The sequence below is a fragment of the Choloepus didactylus genome, chromosome 7 (assembly GCF_015220235.1).
Source record: "Choloepus didactylus isolate mChoDid1 chromosome 7, mChoDid1.pri, whole genome shotgun sequence".
In the NCBI taxonomy this organism is placed as follows: Eukaryota; Metazoa; Chordata; class Mammalia; order Pilosa; family Megalonychidae; genus Choloepus; species Choloepus didactylus.
Genome location: NC_051313.1, coordinates 82055447 through 82067980, shown reverse-complemented (window position 1 = coordinate 82067980; position 12534 = coordinate 82055447).

The following is a 12534-nucleotide window of genomic DNA, read 5'->3' as shown; positions in this document are numbered from 1 at the left end:
TGAACTCACCAACATGAACTAACATTGATAAGTGAAATTTGAGAATTAAAGTTGAGAACACAAGTTGTCAGGAGATAGAAAGGAGTTAGAAAATGGGCATTTGATTCTGAAGGAGTACATAAGGTTCAACAGGATTGATTGTATAGATCCAGAAATGGATAGCACAATACTGTGTGATGGTAGCACAATATTGTAAGTACTCTGAACAAAGATGAGTGGGAGTATGGTTGAAAGTGGAAGGCTAGGGTCATGTATGACACCAGAAGGAAAGAGAAAAGATAAAGATTGGGATTGTTTAACTTAGCAAAACTTAGAGTGGTCAATGATGGTGATTAAATGTACAAATATAAGAATGTTTTTAAAAGAGGGAGAATAAATGAATGTCAACATTGCAAGGTGTTGAAATTGGATGGTATAGGGAAAAATACAATCAATGCAAACTGGAGTCTATAGTTAACAGTAACATTGTAAGATGCTTCCATTTATTGTAACAATGGCAAAGATAAATGTCTGTAAGAGGAAGATATAAGGGAGTGATATGAGATTCTTTGTGGTGTTGTTGTCTGACATTTTCATTGTATTTTATTTTACTTTTATTTTCCTTCTATCTTTTATATTTATATTTGTTCTGGGTGGCTAATGCTGCCGTTATGCAAAATACCAGCATTGGATTGGCTTTTATAAAGGAGGTTTATTTGGTTACAAAGTTACAATCTGAAGGCCATGAAAATGTCCAAATGAAGGCATCAACACAAGTATATCTTCACCAAAGGAAGGCCAGTGGCATCCAGAAAACCTCTGTTAGCTGAGAAGGCATGTGGCTGACATCTGCTGATCCTGGGTTGTGTTCCAGCTCTACTCTCAGCTCATGTGCATTCTTCAAAATTTCTCCTTGGCTGCAGCACCTCCTCCTGTCTGTGAACACTTTTATGGGACTCCATTGATTCAATTAAGACCCACCCTGAATGGGTGGGGTAACACCTCCATGGAAATTATCCAATCAAAGTTCTAGCTCACAGCTGATTGAGTCATATCTCCATGGAAATCCTGAAAGGATTCCAACCTAATCAACACTACTACCTCTGCCCCCACAAGAACGCATCAAAAGAACATGGCATTTTGGGGGACATAATACATCCAAACTGGCACAATATTCTTCATTTTTTTCTCCTTTTCCTCTTTCTTTGCAGAAGAAATGGAAATGTCCTCATATAGATTATGGTGGTGAATGCATAACTATATGATTGTACCAGGAACCATTGATTGTTCACTTAGGATGGATTGTATGGTGTGAGAATAAAACTTTTAAAAATAAACAGAGGTATACAGGTGCTGGAGAAAATGTGGAGACAGAGATGTAACTATTCACTATAGTTAGGGAAGTAGAATGGGGCAGCCCATCTGGAAGGCAGTGTGGTAGTTCTACGGAAAGCTAACTATGGGTTGTCATATGGTCCTGCAACCCCATTATTGGATATACACTTGGAAGAACTGAGATCAGGGACATGAATGGACATTGTACACTGGTGTTTATGGTGGCAGTATTCATGATTTACAATGGATGGAGGTGTCCTAAGGGTACATAAAATGAACAGTAAATGGAACGGTGAATGGTGGTGTATACATACAATGGAATATTGAGTGGCAGCAAGAAGAATTGAAGTTGTGAGGTATGCAACTAGGTGAATGGACCTTGAGGACAGTATGTTGAGTGAAATAAGCCAGACTCAAAAAGAGAAACATTATCATGCCTCACTAATATGGACTAACTATAATGTACAAACCCTGAGAATTGAATCTGAGAGCATAGATTATCAGGGGAAGGCTTATTGTAAAGGTTCCTAGATTGTAAGCTCTTACAGCTGTCACATCTATTCATGAGTTGTAAAGTTTACTTCTAAATTCTGAGATGCTGAGCTGTTTGTGTATAACCTGGTCAGTCCCTGGAACTTCAGGTATCTGTGTGATACCTGAGACTCAGAGCCAGAGTTCAGCAGCTATGAATGTGAGCATTACTCCATACAGCAAATGTTAAAGAAGCTGAAAAAGAGATCAGACATTAATTAGAGATATGAACAAAATGGACTTGGTTAGGAGTAATGTAAACCATACTAAAGAGAAAGGATGATGTTGACTGTGTTTTAAAACTTCAACTTCTTTGTGAGACCAAAGGAAGAGATGTTTATTTTGTGGAAAATCTATATTTTCTCTAGAATGCTATATAATGTGACTTGTGTGGTCAGTTTACTCAAACACCATAATTACATGGAACCTTGAATAGGGGGTGAGATCTGGTTGGTTTGTGCAGGTTAGCATGAAACCCCAATACATCCCTGAGTAATTTGGGCAGGGGATAAAAAGTATTTGCAAAGTCCCCTTGAGGGACTGGGGAAAAATTGGAAATATTAATCTTCCCCACCTGGGGAATTCCTGATATTCTCACAAGCATTGGGGACTACCATTATAGTAGGCCAAGTCCTTGATCTTGGGGCTTGCCCTTATGAAGCTTGTTACTACAAAGGAGAAGCTAAGCCTACTTTTAAGTGTGCCTAAGAGTCACCTCTTTCATTGCTCAGATGTGGCCTCTCTCTCTAAGCCAACACTGCAGGTGAATTCAACTGCCCTCCCCCTTAAGTGGGACATGACTCACAGGGATGTAAATCTCCCTGGCAATGCATCATGGGATTGAGAAAGCCTTCTTGAACAAAATGGTAAAGAAAAAATGAAACAAAATAAGGTTTCAGTGGCTGAGAGATTTCAAATGGAGTCAAGAGGTCATTCTGGAGGTTATTCTTATGCATTATATAGATATCCCTTTTTAGATTTTAGTGTATTAGAATACCAGAAGGAAATACCTGAAACTGTTGAACTGCAATCCAGTATCCTTGATTATTGAGGACAATAACTATATAGCTTATATGGGATGACTATGTGATTGTGAAAACCTTATGGCCCACACTCTCTTCATCTGGTGTATGGAGAAATTAGTAGAAAAAAGGGGGACAAAGAGTAAATGAATAACGGGGGGGGGGGGGTAAAAGGAGTATGAGATGTTTTGGGTGTTCTTTTTTACTTTTATTTTTATTTCTTAGAGTAATGAAAATGTTCAACAAATTGATTGTGGTGATAAATGCACAACTATACGATGATGCTGTGAACAACTAATTGTATACTTTGGGTGATTTTATGGTACGTGAATATATCTCAATAAAATTGGATTAAAAAAAGTTTCACAATCAAAGACTTTTCCAGGATATCAACACTGTTTCAAAGCCTTTGTTGGAAGATTCCATAGACTCTGAAAATGCTTCCATTAAAATAATTTCAATTACATTAACAATACCTTCATAACTGTATAGTATTCCACTTGCAGTGCTATTCAATTTATTGTTTATTTTGAAGCTGAAGCTCAGTCTTCCTAGTTTACCATTTCTTGTAACTTTTAATTATGTTTTTAGGACTCTGAGAGAGAATGAGTGAGTAAACAAGTCATTGTTCAAGGAAAAAAATCAAACAAAACTGAGACTGTATGATAGGAAACTTTTACCTAGAACGAAAGGCTCAATTCAGCTTCCTGATATATGTCTTCAATTTAGTCATTTGTCCATTGAATACATTTTATTTAGTTTCTACACTAGTCAACAAGACTAAGACCTTGCCTTCACTGTGCTCACATTCTTCTGGATGAGACAGATAATCTACAAAAATTTATTTGGATATTTAACTGCAGTTTGCAGTAAAAAAAAAAAAAGAGAAGCAGTATAAGGAGATACAGGGTAAGAAAGGCTTCTATATGAATAAGATTATCAGGAATAAGTCCACGTAGTATTATATGATTTAGCCTATACTACTGTAGGAGCTGTGTTTTGGGTGATCAGAAGGTAATGCTTGAAAGACTGCAAGATTGATGGAAACCAACATATCAGTGAGGTTAGAATGCATTTTGCAGAATATCGTGGTTTAGCCTGATCAAAGTGATGTGCATTTGAAAAATGAGTGTGGAGATAAGTGTTGCAAGCAAGTTATACAACTGCAAAATTGGTAATTCTTAGGTATGATGTTTTTGACAAGTGTTTGAAAGCTACTTTGGGGTTGTATATTTATAATACCTAGAGTAAATGTTTACAACCTCAATAAATATAAAGAAAGAGTATGAATTTTGTAGAAATCTTAAATCCTGGAATATTTTTTTTTAAATATCGTTCTTTCCTTTCAAAAGCATAGATCAAATTGAACTAAGCTGACCTACCTTGTTAAATAAGAATTTTTAATTGGACCATTACCTGTTTTTTCAATTAAATGAGTGTTCAAGTGCTTTTAAAGCTGATTCTAAGCATTGCCGTAATGTCCCCTGAATATTGTTTGTACCTAGTATTAATAATTTATCTAGCAGATCCTCTCTGAAAGATAGTGTGGCTTTAAAACCCCGTATTTTTGATCCTATGCATGGCAAATCTTGATGAGACTATGCTGACTGAAGACAGTCTAATTTTACAAAGTTTACCAGTTTCTATTTTGGTCACTTCCTTGAACCACAGTCTGTCAGGAGCCAGATCAGGAACTTCAGATGCTCACAGTTGCCCAGATGTAGAGACTGATATTTAAGGAGATAATGTGAGCCAACATTTTAAGCTTAAACTTATCAGGATTTATGTTTTCACATTATGGGTTTCAGTGAGATTATTGCAGATTCTCCATAGATGAAACAGAGATTCATCTACCCTATGTTTCCTATGAAAAGGCCAGTTTTTAATGAAATTATTGTGCAGTTCTACCAAAATGAGAAACTTTTCTTTAAGGATTCTTTGTTATATTTGACATGGTATGTGAGGGAAAAAATTAAACTTTTAAAACTTTAAAGGTTCTGACCTTTTAAATTTAAAGATCACTCTGGGAAATGGAGGAGGCCATTTTCCAGAAATTGGAAAGGGAAGAGGCAATCTGACTTATGACAGGAAGAAACATTGAGAATTACAGACAGATTGGGAATAATTTAGGGTTGTATCAGCTGATTTTATTAAAAACAGAAGTGTGCTTAACTGCTTTAAATGAGTCCAAGTTTCCAGACCCTGACTGATTTCATCCCAAGGTACTGAAAATATTTGCAGATATGTCTATGTAATCAATGCTTGTAATCAATGCTTGAATATATATATATGGGATTGTGGATCAAGGAAGAAGCAGCAGAATGCAAGAGATGAACAAATTCATTGTTCAAAATTTAGGAAGACAGTGGATTCTGGCTGGAAATAACATGGCTTAAACATCAATTCTCAGTAAAATTCCAGGACTGTTCATTAGGCAGATGGCTTGTGAATACTGATAAAAGGACTTCACTAGAAACATCATGAATTTTCTAAGAGCAAGTCATTTCAACCAAATTAACTTTGTTTCCTTTTTAAACTGATGAAGATAGAGTGTATTTTTGAGACATTTGATAAAGTCTTGCATCAGATTGTGGATCTGTGGAAATAAGTTGTGAAGTCAGTTCACAGTCTTGTTAGAGGGTTCAGATAACTCGCACACACACACAGGCTCTTCCCTATTCAACATTTTCATCAACAACTTAATTGAAGATAAGCATCTCAATCTTAGTACATTCTGGAGGCAGCAGAATTAGAAGGATGATTAACATGTTGAATGACAAAATAAAAACATTTGGAAGAAAACAATAGATAGGTGTAATGAGCTAGAATAATATCTAACCAAAGTAAACATAAAATCCTGCATTAAAATTAATTTTATTTTTAAAAAATTAACCACATAGCATGTACCTAAATTAATTTGGGGCCTAAAAACTGCCTAGTCACTGCTTTTAGCATAAGTTCATACTGACAGGCAGGCTGAGGACATTGCTTTTTTTTCCCGGCTTTCATTTTGCTTATTCTTCTAAGTAAGCCTATATTAAGGGATTGCTCTTTAAAAGGAAATGGAGGAGAAACTAAGATGGCGGCTAGGTGAGACAGGGCAAAGGGACACCTCCGTGAGAAACACTAGATAAGGACCAGAGAGTGACCCAGAATACTGGTTGCAGCGATGCGCCAGCTGGACGAGCTCTGCTAGTTCCCAGGGGCTGTATACTTGGTGAAACCTGGAGTCTGCATTCTGAAATGAGTGAGTAAGCGGGCTGGAAGTCCCGCAGCCGCACAGCGATCTGGGGAAGCCAGGGTTTGGCATCTGGAGACCGACGGGCTCTTTTAATAAAAAAATAATAATAAAAGGGAAAAACCCAGGAGCGGCTGCATCTGCGATTCTGGGAACCACGCAGTAAAACACAGCAAGAGGGAGCTGGGCTGGCCTCTCGGTGTCTGGCCTGGAAGATAGCCTGCTGCAGATATCCCTGGGGCCGGGGGAATGGAGGGGAGAGCCAGAAGCCAAAAGAAACCCCGTGGCTACCAGCTCGCTCCCGGGAGGGCTGGATAAACTCCTGCCCAGGGCTGTGCCCACAGCCCAGAGCCCCGCCAGTTGTCCCGGAGCTTGGAAGGAGGAACTGTGCAAGGAGAGGGGTGTGGAGATGCCCCATTCGGCCATTTTTGCATCAGGCTGAAAGCGAGCCGGCATGGCCCGGCGGCCCGGGGCTTCCCTTGAGGGACGGCGCGCACTGTTGACATAGCCTGGTGGCCCGGGGCTTCCCTTGAGGGACGGCGTGCACTGTTGACGTAGCCCAGCAGCCAGGGCTTCCCTTGAGGGACAGCACGCACTGGTGACGTAGCCCGGCAGCCCAGGGCTTCCCTTGAGGGACGGCTCACCCTGGTGATGTAGCACGGCATTCCCTCCGCAAAGGTCCTGGAGGATTGCGGTTGGGCGGGGAGACCCGCTCAGAGAACCCAGGGACACTACACCAAGTCCGGTGGTTTGTGGGACAGTGAGAGAGAGGGGCTGGGGCTGAAATGAAATGAAGGCTTGGACTCTTGCGGCAGCCTTGAATCTCTGGGAACCAGGGAGATTTGAATATTGAGGCTGTCCTTCCTCCCTGGCCACCCATACAAGCACCCCGCATTCAGGGCGGACAGCTCCAGCAACATACCCAGGCTGAGTTCTCTGGCTGGACCCCACAAGAATCATTTCCCCACACACCGCGGGGACAAGGTGGAGAACTGACTTGAGAGGTGTAGGTGACTCACAGACGCTATCTGCTGGTTAGTTAGAGAAACTGTACATCACCAAACTGTGTTTCTGAAAAATTAGATAGGTTTTTTTTACAAATAGAAAGAACCCTGTCAAGCAGAGCAAATGCCAAGAGGCCAAAAACAACAGAAAATCTCAATGCATATGATAAAACCAGACGATATGGAGAATCCAACTCCAAACACACAAATCAAGTTATCAGAAGAAACAAAGTTCCTCACAGAATTAATCAGAAACACAATCAAGGAATGAAAACATGGCAAAAGATTTAAAGGACATCAAGAAGACCATGGCCCAAGATATAAGTGACATAAAGAAGACCCTAGAAGAGCATAAAGCAGACATTGCAAGAGTAAATTAAAAAATAGAAGATCTTATGGAAATAAAAGAAACTGTTGGCCAAATTAAAAAGACTCTGGATATTCACAATACAAGACTAGAGGAAGCTGAACAACATCTCAGTGTCCTAGAAGTCCACAGAACAGAAAATGAAAGAACAAAAGAAAGAATGGAGAAAAAAATGGAAAAAATCAAAATGGATCTCAGGGAAACAACAGATAAAATAAAACATCCAAACCTAAGACTCATTGGTGTGCCAGAAGGGGAAGAGAAGGGTAAAGGTCTAGAAAGAGTATTCAAAGAAATTGTTGGGGAAAACTTCCCCAACCTTCTACACAATATAAACACACAAAGCATAAATGCCCAGCAAACTCCAAATAGAATAAATCCAAATAAACCCACTCCAAGACATATTCTGATCAGAGTGTCAAATACTGAAGACAAGGACCAAGTTCTGAAAGCAGCAAGAGAAAAGCAATTCACCACATACAAAGGAAACAACGTAAGACTAAGTAGTGACTATTCAGCGGCCACCATGGAGGCGAGAAGGCAGTGGCATGACATATTTAAAATTCTGAGAGAGAAAAATTTCCAACCAAGAATACTTTATCCAGCAAAACTCTCCTTCAAATTTGAGGGAGAGCTTAAATTTTTCACAGACAAAGGCTGAGAGACTTTGCCAATAAAAGACCTGCCCTACTTCAGATTCTAAAGGGAGCGCTACCAACAGAGAAACAACAGAAAGGAGAAAGAGATATAGAGAATTTTAACAGAAATATATAGTACCTTACATCCCAAAGCACCAGGACACTCATTTTTCTCTAGTGATCACGGATCTTTCTCCAGAATGGACCATAAGCTGGGGCATAAAACAAGCCTTGAGAAATATAAAAAAAAAGAAAAAAAATTGAATATACTCAAAGCACATTCTCCAACCACAATGGAATACAAATAGAAGTCAATAATTTTTGAACTGTAACTCCACTATTTACTTCCTACATGATATAAATTATACAAACTCTAATGACAAATCAGTGGTTTTGAACTCAATGTAAAATATGTAATTTTAGACAACTATATAAAGGTGGGGGAATGGAGGAGTATAGGAACATAGTTTATGTGTCCTATTGAAGTGAAGGTGGTATCAAAGAAAAACAAGATTGATATGGATTTAAGAGGTTAATTTTAACCCCCACAGCAAACATAAAGAAATTATCAGAGTATATAACCATAGAGATGAAATGTAGAGTTTGGGTTCAGAGAAATGGGGGACGGGGCAATGGGTTGTTAAGAAAGGAGGGTGGAGTTGCTGTTTGAGGTGAAGGGAAATTTCTAGTAATGGATGGTGGGAAAGAGCATTACAACATTCTAAAGGTGATTAATCCCACTAATGGAAGGCTAGGCAGGGGGTGGAATGGGAAGATTTAGGTTGTATATATGTCTCCACAACTGAAAAAAAAATAGAAATAAAAAAAAAGACAGTCTAAATAGATGATGATTGAATGCTATGCCGGTTTGAATGTATTATGTCCCCCAGAAAAAGCCATATTCTTTGATGCAATCTTGTGGGGCAGATAGGATAGTGGGGATTAAGTTGGAAGGTTTGAATTGGGTTGTTTGCATGGAGATGTGCCCTACCCAGCTGTGGGTGGTGACTCTGATGGGATAATTCCATGGAGGCGTGGCCCCACTCATTCAGGGTGGGCCTTGATTAGCAGAGCCATATAAACGTGCTGACTCAGAGATGGAACTCAGTGCAGCTGTGAGTGACGTTTTGAAGAGGAGCAAGCTTGCTAGAGAGGAAAGTCCTGGGAGAAAGCCATTTTGAAACCAGAACTTTGGAGCAGATGCCAGCCACGTGCCTTCCCAGCTAACAGAGGTTTTCCAGACACCATTTGCCATCCTCCAGTGAAGGTACCTGATTACTGATGTGTTACCTTGGACACTTTATGGCCTTAAGACTGTAACTGTATAACCAAATAAACCCCCTTTTTATAAAAGCCAATCCTTCTCTGGTGTTTTGCATTCCGCAGCATTAGCAAACTAGAACAAATGCCAAGGATGAACTTGGATGGGATTGGAGGGTGGAGGACAGGTGGCTCAAAGGGACACAGTTGAGACATAAGGTAAAGGAAATATAGAATGTAAGCTTTGTATCATTGTTGAATTTCTTGTACTTCGTAGCTGCGCTTAATGGGATTGCATAAAAGAATATTCTTGTTCATGGGAAGTGTATACGTGAATTATAGTGTATGTTCAAGGATGTGTGCAGCTAGCTCTTATATGTTCAGAAGACAGAGCAATAGATGATGGATGATAGGGAGGGACGGAAAGAAATAGCGATGTGACAGCATGTTTAGGTTGGTGGATTGGGCTATCGAGGGAGGGGTGTCAGGGTATGATAGAATTCTATGTATGGGGTTAGTATTGTTTTTGCAACTCTTCCTATAACTTTGAATTTATTTCAAAATAAAAAGAAAAAAAAAAGGAAATAATGCTTATGTCAGTGCACACTGGTGCTGGTTTGGCAGGAATTGACCAGCCTGCTTCAGGCCAAGTCAGAGACCCAGACTGTGACTAGAAAAGGAATTAGTGAAAGACTTACAACGTAAGGACATTTGTCTATGTCCTGAGGTTCAATGTTGAGAGCAAAGGTTTGCAGAATTGGGCAGGCAGGCCAAATCCAGCCCACCACCTGTTTTTATACAGCCTGTGTGCTAAGAATGGTTTTTATATTTTTAAATTTGAAAAAAATTAATAATATTTTTTGACATGTGAAAATTATATGAAATTCAAATTTGTGTCCACAGATAAAGATTTATTGGAATACAACCACACATTCATTTGCAAACTGTCGAGGGGTACTTTCACACCACAATGATGGAGTTGATTAGTTGTGATAGAAACCATGTGTTCAGGAGAGCCAAAAATATTTACTATGGCCCTCTATAGAAAAGGTTGCTGACCCCTGGTTTAAAGGAAGGACTCCATTAGTGAAGCACAGGCTGGTTCCATGATTCTTACATATTCTGGTACCCTAATGGTCATATGAACATTCATTAAACAGTTGTAAATTCTCCCTTTTTCTGTAATAAATACTATATGAACTGTATTTAAAGTTGATAATGAAAAAACATACATCCTGGGATTTGATAAAATTTTAAATCTTAAAGTTAACTCCCTTTTAGAGTAAATATTTCAAAAGTCACCAGTTGTAATTGGCGATACCTGCTCACAGATATCCACTCTAAACATGTTGGAAAATGCCCCTCCAGTTTTTGTCTGTGCAAATTATCCCTCATCTATCTATCATTCTTCCTCTCCCTCTCTCTCTCTCAATCTCTCTCTCTCTCCCTCTCTCTGATGCATTGATAAAATGTGATCAGAATAAATGTGCTGTTCTGTAACTGGCTTATTCACTTAATATTGAGTGGTGAATATTTTGCCATTAAATATTCTTCTACCTCAATTTTAGTGACCCAAAACATTTCTTTTTGTACCAAAATGTATTTGATGAATCTCTCATTAAGATATATTTGTACTTTGCTTTTTAAAAATTGTTAAGTGCCTTTATAACCAGTACCACTATCACATTTGATCACAACAAACTTAACACGTCCATCAAAGTAATTGGATACAGAGAGATATTCTTTCTGAATCCTACTTCTTAAAACTATTAAATCTTTAGTGGATATAATTAAAATAATTGGACAACTTATGTTTTAAACAAAGTATTACTTTGGGGGATATTTTAAGTGCAAATCCTCAGTTTTTACCTACGTAATTTAATTTTTGTATCGTAAGTTAAGAGTTTTGTCCATATGGTAAGTATAAATATAACTGGTGAAAAGGAAAAAGTCTCAAATTGTATTTTCAAGAGTATGAACTTCTAAAAATCACTAAATTGTGTAAAGGAGATAGTAGGAAGAAATGAGGAAAAACAAATACTTTCTATCCATCTATGATATTTCAGCATCTAACAGAATGATCAGCAATCAGAAAACTTTACCACTCCCTTGGGTCTAAAAAAAGAAGGGTTAGATTAATGAATTTAAGCACCCTGTCAAACACTAAAATTTCATGATTAAAATACTATTTCAAAATAATTTGTTAAAACTGGAACATTTGGCCATGCTTGGCAATTTTCCTCAGGCAAATTTTCCATACATGTGCATTAGTGAAATTGACTGGCCTTAGCTTACAGCTCCAGATAAGAGCTTTGTGTGAATCAATATAAGATCAAGAGCAAAGTGGGGTGTGCAGAAAATGAAGGTAAAAGAGTAAGGGTAGAGGGGGTCTGCAATTACTAGATTAGGAGTTGTTTGCACTGTTGCTTCTTTCAGAAGGCTAGAACTCTGCCCCCATACCTTTATTAGTTTGAAGGCAAGTTCATTGAACCCTATGTCTCAAAAATCAGAACTTGTCATTTTCAGTTCTGCTGTGGGGAAAGCTGATTAATTGATGCACATTTGACTGAACAGACTCCTGTTCAGGGTAAGTAAAAGAAAGGGCTTACTCATAATTTCTCATGTAGGATGCTGGAAACTTATAAACCTAAGAATACATACAACACAAAAGGCCTTAAACCTTGGTTGTCTTCTCTTCTTCATCCACACCAGTCCCTTGGTAAGCTCATCTAGTCTCATGATTCTAAATACATCTATAAGCCTATACCTCCCACATTTGTATATCTACCACAACCTTTCTCCTGAACTCTAAATAGGTATGTGTCCAATAGCCTATTCAATATCACCACTTGGTTATCTAATAAGTATCAAGACTCAACATATCCAAAATTGAAATCCTGATCATTTTCCCAGAACTTCTCCACATGAAGCTGTCCCCATCTCACTCTTTCCTACTAATTCCTCAGAACAAAAACCTGGGAGTCACCTTCAACCTTCCTCTTTCTTTCCCACCTCATATCTCATTGACTCTACTTTAAAAATAAAGCCAGAATCCAAAGGCTTACCATTGCCTCTATTTTTACCCCACTGGTGTGAGCCACCACCATATCTCACCTACAATACTGGAACAGCTGCACCAGGTCTCCCTGCTTCTCCCTTT